The sequence below is a fragment of the Ascaphus truei genome, chromosome 3, assembly GCF_040206685.1.
Source record: "Ascaphus truei isolate aAscTru1 chromosome 3, aAscTru1.hap1, whole genome shotgun sequence".
Lineage (NCBI taxonomy): Eukaryota > Metazoa > Chordata > Amphibia > Anura > Ascaphidae > Ascaphus > Ascaphus truei.
This window is the reverse complement of record NC_134485.1, coordinates 436,627,431-436,640,765: the sequence shown is the minus strand read 5'-3', so window position 1 is coordinate 436,640,765 and position 13,335 is coordinate 436,627,431. Positions and strand designations below refer to the sequence as shown.

Genomic DNA, 13,335 nt, shown 5'->3' with positions numbered 1-13,335 from the left:
CAGAGAGATATAATAACACACAGAGTAACATAATAACAGGCAGAGAGATATAATAACACAGAGAGATATAATAACATGCAGAGAGATATAATAATATGCAGAGAGATATAATAACATGCAGAGAGATATAATAACATGCAGAGAGATATAATAACACACAGAGAGATATAATAACACGCAGAGCTATATAATAACACGCAGAGAGATATAATAACACGCAGAGATATATAATAACACGCAGAGATATAATAACACGCAGAGAGATATAATAACATGCAGAGAGATATAATAACACGCAGAGAGATATAATAACATGCAGAGAGATATAATAACACGCAGAGATATAATAACACGCAGAGAGATATAATAACATGCAGAGAGATATATTAACACGCAGAGAGACATAATAACATGCAGAGAGATATAATAACACGCAGAAAGATATAATAACATGCAGAGAGATATAATAACATGCAGAGAGATATAATTACACGCAGAGAGATATAATAACACGCAGAGATATATAATAACACGCAGGGAGATATAATAACACGCAGGGAGATATAATAACATGCAGAGAGAGATAACATACAGAGATATATAATAACACGCAGACATATATAATAACACGCGTATTTGTGTACATGTGTAAGTCAGTGTGTAACATTGTATATATTAGTGTGTCTGTGTTAGGTTATGTGTATCAGTAAATTTGTCTCACTGCATGTTATTATGTCTCTACGTGTTACAAATTTACTGATACACATAACCTAACACAGACACACTAATATATACAATGCTACACACTGACTTACACATGTACACAAATACACACAAGCAGCCCAAATACACATGCTTATATACTGTTACTATATATACTGCTGGCATTGGAAGTCTGGACATTTTTGCTGATATACAGTAATTGCTACAAACACGGTCACTGATTTGTTATAATCAGATTTCCTAGAAAGAGTTTAACCCTTACAGATCCCCACAGCAGGAAAGGACATACCTCGTCCCATACAGTCCTAAGCTATTCCTCCCCAGTAATTACCCGCACGAGGAGGAGGAGGGCAAATACATAAGGCAGGCTGCGTATGGAACAGGCACCGGAGGGTTAATATCAGATACGCATCACATGAAGGATCCCCAGCTACAACCCTACACACAGCACCAATAAATCTCTATTCCTTTCTCTGTCCCACAAACTCCATTTCTTACGTCTCATATTTGGCCGATTCCACCAATGTGACGATGGAGATTATCCCCAGGAGAAGCGCGAGCAGCAGAGGTCTCTGGGAGAGAAGCATCTTTACAGATCTGTTAGAGAATGTTACAGGTTATCACAGGTGTAATAATACGCTCAGCACGGGACAGATCAGACATATCTGGGGGGGCTGCACCCCGGGGATACAGTGTTACTTACAGTATAGTATCTAGTTATTACACGTGAGGAGTATTAGTGGGGTTTGTATTGCAGAGAATATTTATAGACATTACATATTAAAGGCTCATCTTTTATCACATATCAAAATCACTCTATTAGAAATAACCATTAGAAATAATTGTACTTACAGCTGGATGGAGATGGAGCTGAGATGAGTAACCTGTGAATATCACCGTGTCTGTGTTACTATGGAGGGTGAGGTGAGTGTTATATACAGAACCTGATGGTAATATGTCACTATAGAATCAGCAGACTCTGTGTGAGAAAGAAATCACATTATTTTATGGGTAAATATTTCATTTCTCAGGCAGAACAGTTTTGGAAACAAACAAATAGCAGAATTTAATAACTGCCTCATGTGACAAATAATCATTTTCTTAATTAATATGTGACTTTCCTGAGAGTAAATTGTGTGTCACATCTTCTCAAACACAAATAACCATCATATGTGTATGTGCTGCAGGGACACGTATGCCACGGAGTTTGGGGGAAAGTGACAGTGAAGGGGATAACCAGGCTCACTAATAAAGGATAAGCACACTTGGTTACCCGTGATCCGTGTGTTGACGTCCTAGAGTGTCAGTTCTTGGACCTTGGTGTCAGAAATACATTACTGTGACTGTGTGCAAATTATGTGACATTAAAGATTTTTCGGGATTTGCCTTTCCTGGGGTGCTGGGACCGGGAGATTTCTAGGCTGTAAGTTTCAGGGTGGGTTTGCCAGAGAAAGTCTTTACAGAATGTGTCTATGTATCGGGGTTCCGGAGTTATGGGATACCCCAAAAGTTGGATCCGGGAATCGAGTGAGATTCTCGACTGCAGCCAAGCACATTACTCCAGGCAGGATCCCTGCTGCAGCATCATCCAGACCAGGTAAACAGGCATGAAGGGGTTAATGTATACCTGCAACCATGCAGGGGTTCCCTAGTATGACAGAGGGTCCCTACTATAAGGAGGGGTGCCCAGGTACCCTGAACCTAGTATAGGGGTTCAGGCGATGTTCCAGCTCTATGATAAAGCAGAGAGTGATTTCTTGTGTTTAAAAAAATTAAAAGTTATTTTTGAGTGTGCCAAGAATGAGGCGAGTGAGTGTAGGCAGTATATACCCCCTCACTCCATCCCCGACACCAGAACGGGACTTACACATAAGATACAGGACACAGTATATTTATTAAAGGGTTATGTTTAATAGGTATATACATTATGTTGATAACCTGTGAATGAACTGTGGGATGTCCAAGTCCTGGATTCCGAGGGACCAGGTGGCTACCAAGCTTGGTGCCTCTGGGTCTGTGCGTATGCCACGGGGTTTGGGGGACACAAGTGTATTGGCTGAAATGTGAGAGGGGTGAGAGTTACCCATGAGCCCGATACCTGATAGTGCTGGCTGACTTAGGGGGATTCTGGGAGGATATTTGGTAGGCAACCAGAGTGTGGTTTACTAGTGTGTTAATGTGTGCTAATGTGTGTGTGTATACAATTATGGGGGGATTAGCAGTGTGATAATGTGTATGTGTGTATACTGTCACTGTGGGGTTACCGGTGTGTTAATGTGTGTGTGTCCTGTCACTGTGGGGTTACCAGTGTGATAATGTGTGTGTGTGTCCTGTCACTGTGGGGTTACCAGTGTGATAATGTGTGTGTGTGTATCCTGTCACTGTGAGTTTACCAGTGTGTTAAAGTGTGTGTCCTGTCACTGTAGGGTTACCAGTGTGATAATGTGTGTGTGTGTATCCTGTCACTGTGGGGTTACCAGTGTGTTAATGTATGTGTGTCCTGTCACTGTGAGTTTACCAGTGTGTTAATGTGTGTGTCCTGTCACTGTGGGGTTACCAGTGTGATAATGTGTGTGTGTGTCCTGTCACTGTGGGGTTACCAGTGTGATAATGTGTGTGTGTGTCCTGTCACTCTGTGGTTACCAGTGTGATAATGTGTGTGTGTGTATCCTGTCACTGTGGGGTTACCAGTGTGATAATGTGTGTGTCCTGTCACTGTGGGGTTACCAGTGTGTTAATGTGTGTGTCCTGTCACTGTGGGGTTACCAGTGTGATAATGTGTGTGTCCTGTCACTGTGGGGTTACCAGTGTGTTAATGTGTGTGTCCTGTCATTGAAAGTGCCTGAGGCGCCCAAAACGGACGAAAATTTCCCGCATCTGCCCGCGGGAAACGGCCGCAGGAGGTTAAAGGCGGCCGCCACTGTAAGATACAGGACACGGTACATTTTATTAAAGAGTTATGTTTAATAGGTATATACATTATGTTGATAACCTGTGAATGAACTGTGGGATTTCCAAGTCCTGGATTCCGAGGGACCAGGTGGCTACCAAGCTTGGTGCCTCTGGGTCTGTGCGTATGCCACGGGGTTTGGGGGAAACAAGTGTATTGGCTGAAATGTGTGAGGTGTGTGTCACGGTAGTGCTGCCCGCAGACCAGACCCGTCCCTGTACTGAGGTGGGACGTATAGTAACACGCACCCGCAGATAGGGAGCGTGTCCGGAGTGTGGTAAAGGTGATGTCCGGCCAGTAGGTTATAGCTGTAGAAACAGATACTTGCCGGATCCGGAATAGAAGAAGCGTGGTAGATGCCGTGGACGAGGGTCGGGGCGAGAGGGGTCCGGAAGGTACTGCTGTGGCAGCTTTTATTCCAACAAATCGCTGTTTTTTCCCTGGAATGCGACGCTCTTCACCTGGCGCATGCCGCGTTCATTTTGCGTTCCCAGCAACGGGTCACGCGCGGTTGATGCGTTTATTGAGAATGATTCGGATTTAATATGCTGCAATTCTTCGCGTGTCCGCCAGATGGCAGATATTCATGAATTGTAATGCGCATGCGCTTCAGTAATGTGTCGACTTGTAGGTGTTTCGTTTAAAAAAGATACCACAGTGAGCTATTGTAACTTGGCCTTGAGACTGAAGGAAGAGGTTGCAAAAATGTATCAATTTAGGAATTTCATATTAAAGAAAGACAAAGAACAGTTTCGGTTACAGTATTCTGCAGAGACCCGCCCGCCATGAGTGTTCAAGTGCAGCCCACTTTCCAAAAACCGACAGAAGTTACGAGTATTTGATATGGGCCGCGATTAATGCAACAGAAGATAAGATGGCAACAGTTGCTCAAATTTATCAGTATTTTATCGAAAACTATGACTTTTACAAATTTTCGCCACCTCCTCATACGTGGAAGCATGCAATAAGGAAAAAGTTATGTAGCGATCCCTGTTTTCATCGTATTGAGCCACAATTTGTTGGAAGGTATTGGTGTGTAGCACCGGCTTTTTCCTGTATCTATGGTCATGATGACGGCAAAAGGCAAAGGGTCGTGTTAAAACCAACTAAGAAATGACAGTCGCTGCCAAGCAATGCACCAGCACCGGCTTCCAATGACGGTCCCGCCGTCAGTGACAACCCTGAGCCTGAGCCGGATTTCGCGTGCAGTTTCGATCAAGCTTGCATGTACCTAAGCGATTTCCAGCCTCATCAGCTGACTACAGGTGTAGTAGTCCCGCTGCAAACTATCGACGTGGATGATCAAGAACGCTGGACTGGCAGTGGACCGGCGCCGGCGCCAGCTGAATGGGAAATTCTATGGTGAGTATTGTTGCCGTATTATTTTCTGTTTTTTTTATTTTGAAAATACAGTATCAATATCGGCGCGATTCAAAAGTCAAGCGATTCTCCTGTAAGCAATATCATTGGCTGAGCGGCTTCTACAGTACTGTACTGCAGATACTGAACAATTGGTGGAACGCTAGGCGCATGCGCATTGGAGCCTTCTTGAAACGCATATGCGTGTCATCGCATCGACGGTAGGTGCATGCGGATGTGAACAGGAGACGCCCCCCGAGAAAATTATTGGTGGGTCTGGCTGGGAACTTCTTTAGGGGATGGACCATTACAGTAACACTTTTCTTTTTGTTTTTCCTCAGAAAAGAAAACGGCGAATGGAGGGATTTCGATGGATTATATCGCTTTGTAACAATGCCTGCACATTGCTGAATCGGATTTAAAAACCACGTACCGGAGTCTACAGTTTAGTGGCCGTAGTTATTGATTAGGATAGAATACCTGAAACAATATGCTGATGTTTTCCGGCCGTACAGTATACTGTACAATACTTTTTTTATATACAGTACAGTATACTGTGTAATAAACCCAAAAAAATAAAAACTATGCATTTATTCTACATGTGTCACATTCATTATGTGTCTTCTACAGTATACAGTGCCAGTATATACAGTACAGTACAGTTTGTGTCTTCTATTTTTTTTAATACTCTTATACTGAGCATGCCTACAGTATACAGTGCAGTATGCCTCGACATTCCAGAAACACTGTATTTTGTTACAGTAGCAAAGGAGCCAATGGAACAATGTAAAACAAATCAACATTTTCTTTTATTGGTGGAGTAAGTACAAAAACATTTATTTACAAATACTGTACAATGTAGAAACATTTTAAGTGCGCAGCAATTCAAAACATCAACAGGTGTATGGTTTACTGCTACAGTAGTGAAAACATTTATGTCAGTCAGTATGGTTTACAGTCACATGTTTTAAAAACAAATTCTTTATTCATAAAATAAGAAAAACGCAACATCTCCTTTATTAAAGAACAAGTCAAAACATACTGTATACTGTACAGTGGGATGGTGTGCAAAACAGTCTGCATCAGTACAGTCCTCGAGGGCAGCAAACAGGGCAGGTTTTCAGGACAACATTGAAAACCGTGCCTGTTTGCAGCCCCCAGGGACTGGAATTGTGCATGTCCTGTGTGTGTGGACAGCAAGTTAAAACATTTCTGTATAAATACAAGTAAAACAACACACAACAACATCTCCTTTGTTTAAGTACAACAGGTCAAATCATGTACAATACAGTTCAGCACAACAGTATGGTCTTACAGAAAGTCCTCCGCATTGTCCGTCCATGGCCGATTCCTTGCATGGCGCAAAACGCCATTAATGCAGTCTCGAATGCCTTTCATTACAGGATCTGTAATTGGATAAAAGCGCCGCATTTCATCCCGAATGTTCTTTTTTAAATTGACAGGAAGCGCTTTTTTTACGCGATTCCCATCGTAGTTCACTTTGAAGGTCCAGTCGCAGTACAACGAGTAGGGAACCTGGTGCCTAAAAAGTAACAAGGCATACTTGTGGGGTGCACCAGCACTCTTCACCCTATACTTCTCCCTGAGCGCCGGTGGCAGATCGCACAGGGTGATGTCGGGCACCGTATCAATGCGAGCGGGTGTAGGTCTCTTGGGAGCGGGTGTGCTTGAGGTGATGGGTGATGGTAGGTTGTCTGGGAGGAAGCTTTCCTCCGGTCTTGGTCGCCGTGTTGTCTCCTGTCGTGGTCTTGACGGGGTTGTCATGTCCTCCTCCTCAACGGCATACATGTACTCTGCATCTTCTGGTGGAGGGGGTGCGCTTGGTGATGGAAAGGGGTCGAAGGTCCCATTCATCACATCCATGTCACCCCCCTGCTCCAGCGTCGGGGAAACAGGGGCATTAACACCGAGCAAATAATGTATGCCCGCTATGTCAGCCTCTATCTTCTCCATCCGTCGATCCATCTGTTGATCCATATGTATCATCCATTGATCCATTTGTAGCATCCGTTGCTCCACATTTAGCATTGTCTCCAGAAGCAGATATATCTTTGCTAGCACAATAGAATTCCCGGGGAGATCCACAGTTATCCCATTCAGCATCCGGTCTAACGAGCTGCTTCTTGTGCATGGCGTGTGAACACCTGGGGGAATGGGTGCAACGGAGGATGAGATGGGGGTTCCATGGAGAGAAGCGGCAGCGACATCGAAGAAGAGTGGAGGAGGTGACCTGTGGATATCCGGTAGAGGAGATGCGGCAGCGTCTTCGAAGAGGGATGGAGAAAGTGACCTTTGGATTTCCGGGCGAGAAGCAGAGTCGTCTAAGAGCAAAGGAGAAAGTGACCCGTGGATTTCAGAGGCAGCGTCGTCGGATAGAACTGGAGAAGATGGCCTGTGGGTTTCTGCGAGGCCGGCGGCAGCGTCGAGGATGAAGGGTGGAGAAGACGGGCTGAAGATTTCCGGGACAGCGGCGGCAGAGTCGTCGAAGCGTATGTGAGGAAGTGGTCTGCGGGTTCGATGGGTTGGCTGCCAATCGTTTTATGTCGAGAGTACATCACCGTATATCTTCTTGACATAATAAGGCTCACGTCTATGAAAACCCTTAGCCTTTGGGGTCAGCAGAAGGTTTTCTTTATTGGCCTTAGCATGTCGCTTTTGCCTTAGCGCGGAAACGGCAACCGCCTTTCGCTTTTTCAGCTTGACAGGCACGGCAGAGGCGAGTGGGTTCCTGCGTCCGTAGAATCGGGGTTGCTCCATGGAAGCAGGTGGCACAATGCAGTATCTGGACAAGGGCAAGTTCAGATAAAGATCATCGAGTGGTCGGCTATGCAAAGTGTGTAACCTTTTATGCATGGCGACCAGGTACAGGTGTTGAAAGTGGGCGTACTCTAATGTGAGTCATTACCGTATAAATACACCATCCTTTTTGTGGATTCACTGCACATTGAATACACATCGACTTAACATCGAATATACATTCTTGTGTTTGTATTTCTTTCTACTCGCAGCAATGCCTGTTAAAAAGATTTCCAATGAGCTCAGCATGCGAATTAAGGACATGTACACGAGCGGACACCGAATTGCTGCTATCCAACGCTGGTTAGCTGCTTCTAGCCTCATTGTGCCAGCAACCACCGTGAGCAATCATGCACACGGAAAAAACAGAGACCGCAAAAGGGCACCAAGGGTAACTAACGCGTAAGTATATTTATAAAACTTTAAAATAAAATTAATTTTAATTTAAATCTAATAATTTTGTTATTTCTGTTGATTTATATTACAACAGTATATATATTTGTATATTTATATTTATATTACAACATTATATATATTTTGTATATTTATATTTATATCAGTACAGTATATATTTTTTGTATATTTATATCAGTACAGTATATATATATTTTGTATATTTATATTTATATTACAACAGTATATATATGTTGTATATATATAGTACAACAGTATTATTAATTTTGTATATTTATATCAGTACAGTATATATAGTTTGTATATTTATATTTATATTACAACAGTATATATATTTTGTATATATATAGTACAACAGTATATATATTTTGTATATTTATATATAAATTTTATATTGCTGCATATTAATAAAACAATATATTTTCTTTACATTGAAGGGAGACAACTCTTCTGGTGGACAAAATAAGTGAGGAGAATGATGAGAAGAGTGCATTAAGGAACAAAAACACTCTGCAGGAAAACACAATCTCACTGTATCTGAGACCAGCATAAAGAAGATGAGACGCAGCATTGGATGGAAATATGGACGTGTGAGGTTAGTACTGGACAGTACAGGAGGTAAAAGTGTTGTTTATGAAACTGTACTGTACCGCTAAAATTATTTATTCCTTGTCATTACAGAGCGTACCCCATGATACGGGACGCAAACAAAATCAAAAGATTGTTCCCGGCCCAGGCATGGATCGACAGTGGGGAAACTTTCCAGGATTGCATCTTCACTGATGAGTCTACTGTGTCGCTGGAGAGATTTGCAAGCTTTGCATTCCACAAAAAAGGCTGCAAATCTTTGAAGCCGCGGCCAAAACACCCCGTGAAGCTGCATGTGTGGGGTGCCATCTCTAGGCGTGGACCAGGATGCATTGTCATTTTTAAAGGTAAAATATATAAAATATAATGTAGCCTTATGCACTATACTTTACTAGTGTAGCCTTACTGTATGCACTGTACTGTACTATTGTGCAGTTTTTTGAGCACTTTTCTTTTCTTGCTATAGGAATCATGAATAAAGATTTCTTCCAAGACAACATTGTGCCCGAGTGCAATACATCACACGCGACTTCCCCAATGGTCACCGCTTCTACCAGGACAACGATCCCAAGCACACCGCGTCAACAGCGCATGTCCTTGAGTGCGGTATCAACTGAGTGAAGACGCCAGCGAAGTAAGTGCGGTTACCGTGTCTCATTTTTTCCCCCACTGTCACAGTGAGAGGACACACACATTAACACACTGGTAACCTCACAGTGACAGGACACACATTAACACACTGGTAACCTCACAGTGACAGGACACACACATTAACACACTGGTAACCTCACAGTGACAGGACACACACATTAACACTGTGAACTTCAGAGTGACAAGACACACACACACACATTAACACACTGGTAACCTCACAGGGACATGACTCACACATTAACACACTGGTAACCTCACAGTGACAGGACACACACACTAACACACTGGTAACTTCACAGTGACAGGACACACACATTAACACACTGGTAACCCCACAGTGACAGGACACACACACACTAGTAACCTCACAGTGACAGGACACACACACATTATCACACTGGTAACCTCACAGTGACAGGACACACACATTAACACACTGGTAACCTCACAGTGACAGGACACACTACATTAACACACTGGTAACCCCACAGTGACAGGACACACACACACACATTAACACACTGGTAACAGCAGAGTGACAGGACACACATTAACACACTGGTAGCCCCACAGTGACAGGACACACACATTAACACACTGGTAACCTCACAGTGACAGGACACACACATTAACACACTGGTAACCCCACAGTGACAGGACACACACATTAACACACTGGTAACCCCACAGTGACAGGACACGCACATTAACACACTGGTAGCCTCACAGTGACAGGACACACACACATTATCACACTGGTAACCCCACAGTGACAGGACACACACACATTATCACACTGGTAACCCGACAGTGACAGGACACACACATTAACACACTGGTAGCCTCACAGTGACAGGACACACACACATTAACACACTGGTAACCCCACAGTGACAGGACACACACATTATCACACTGGTAATTCCACAGTGACAGGACACACACATTAACACACTGGTAACCCCAGAATGAGAGAAGTCACACACACATTATCACACTGGTAACCCCACAGTGACAGGAAACACACACATTGTCACACTGGTAACCCCACAGTGACAGGACACACACATAAACACACTGGTAACCCCACAGTGACAGGACACACATATTATCACACTGGAAACCCCACAGTGACAGGACACACACATTAACACACTGGTAACCTCACAGTGACAGGACACACACATTAACATACTGTTATCCTCACAGTGACAGGACACACATTAACACACTGGTAACCCCACAGTGACAGGACACACACACATTATCACACTGGTAACCCCACAGTGACAGGACACACACACATTAACACACTGGTAACTCCACAGTGACTGGACACGCACATTAACATACTGGAAGCCTCACAGTGACAGGACACACACACATTATCACACTGGTAACCCCACAGTGACAGGACACACACACATTAACACACTGGTAACGTCACAGTGACAGGACACTCACATTAACACACTGGTAACCCCACAGTAACAGGACACACACACACACATTATCACACTGGTAACCCCACAGTGACAGGACACACACATTATCACACTGGTAACCCCACAGTGACAGGACACACACACATTAACACACTGGTAACCCCACAGTGACAGGACACACACATTATCACACTGGTAATTAAACAGTGACAGGACACACACATTAACACACTGGTAACCCCACAATGACAGAAGTCACACACACATTATCACACTGGTAACCCCACAGTGACAGGAAACACACACATTGTCACACTGGTAACCCCACAGTGACAGGACACACACATAAACACACTGGTAACCTCACAGTGACAGGACACACACACATTAACACACTGGTAACCCCACAGTGACAGGACACACACATTATCACACTGGTAATTCCACAGTGACAGGACACACACATTAACACACTGGTAACCCCAGAATGACAGAAGTCACACACACATTATCACACTGGTAACCCCACAGTGACAGGAAACACACACATTGTCAAACTGGTAACCCCACAGTGACAGGACACACACATAAACACACTGGTAACCCCACAGTGACAGGACACACATATTATCACACTGGAAACCCCACAGTGACAGGACACACACATTAACACACTGGTAACCTCACAGTGACAGGACACACACATTAACACACTGTTAATCTCACAGTGACAGGACACACATTAACACACTGGTAACCCCACAGTGACAGATAACACAGATTAACACACTGGTAACCCCACAGTGACAGGACACACACACATTAACACACTGGTAACCCCACAGTGACTGGACACGCACATTAACACACTGGAAGCCTCACAGTGACAGGACACACACACATTATCACACTGGTAACTCCACAGTGACAGGACACACACACATTAACACACTGGTAACCCCACAGTAACAGGACACATACACACATTATCACACTGGTAACCCCACAGTGACAGGACACACACATTATCACACTGGTAACCCCACAGTGACAGGACACACACACATTAACACACTGGTAACCCCACAGTGACAGGACACACACATTATCACACTGGTAATTCCACAGTGACAGGACACACACATTAACACACTGGTAACCCCACAATGACAGAAGTCACACACACATTATCACACTGGTAACCCCACAGTGACAGGAAACACACACATTGTCACACTGGTAACCCCACAGTGACAGGACACACACATAAACACACTGGTAACCCCACAGTGACAGGACACACATAATATCACACTGGAAACCCCACAGTGACAGGACATACACATTAACACACTGGTAACCTCACAGTGACAAGACACACACATTAACACACTGTTAACCTCACAGTGACAGGACACACATTAACACACTGGTAACCCCACAGTGACAGATAACACAGATTAACACACTGGTAAACCCACAGTGACAGGACACACACACATTAACACACTGGTAACCCCACAGAGACTGGACACGCACATTAACACACTGGAAGCCTCACAGTGACAGGACACACACAAATTATCACACTGGTAACCCCACAGTGACAGGACACAGACACATTATCACACTGATAACACCACAGTGACAGGACACACACATTAACACACTGGTAGCCTCACAGTGACAGGACACACACATTAACACACTGGTAGCCTCACAGTGACAGGACACACACACATTAACACACTGGTAACGTCACAGTGACAGGACACTCACATTAACACACTGGTAACGCAACAGTGACAGGACACACACACACATTATTACACTGGTAACCCCACAGTAACAGGAAACACACACATTGTCAGACTGGTAACCCCACAGTGACAGGACACACACATTAACACACTGGTAATCCCACAGTGACAGGACACACACATTATCACACTGGTAACCCCACAGTGACAGGACACACACATTAACACACTGGTAACCCCACAGTGACAGGACACACACACGTTATCACACTGGTAACCCCACAGTGACAGGACACACACACATTAACACACTGGTAACCCCACGGTGACAGGACACACACACACACACACATTAACACACTGGTAATCCCACAGTGACAGGACACACACATACAAACACACTGGTAATCCCACAGTGACAGGACACACACATTATCACACTGGTAATCCCACAGTGACAGGACACACACATTAACACACTGGTAACCCCACAGTGACAGGACATACACTCATTAACACACTGGTAACCCCACAGTGACAGGACACACACACACACAAACATACTGGTAACCCCACAGTGACAGGACACACAAATGATCACACTGGTAACCCCACAGTAACAGGA

At 44.1% G+C, this 13,335-nt stretch overlaps 1 long non-coding RNA gene across 1 annotated transcript in view; it reads right to left on the bottom strand.

Annotated features, from left to right (window-relative positions):
* Positions 1–1,702, bottom strand: part of LOC142490540 (uncharacterized) — a 3,047-nt gene extending 1,345 nt beyond the window's left edge. Inside the window, exons 1-2 of the long non-coding RNA XR_012800098.1 lie at positions 1,576–1,702; positions 1,222–1,320 (exon numbers count right to left, since the gene is read on the bottom strand). This is a non-coding gene — a long non-coding RNA (uncharacterized LOC142490540). The remainder of the gene's footprint in view (positions 1–1,221; positions 1,321–1,575) is intronic.
* Positions 1,703–13,335: the final 11,633 nt, after the last annotated feature.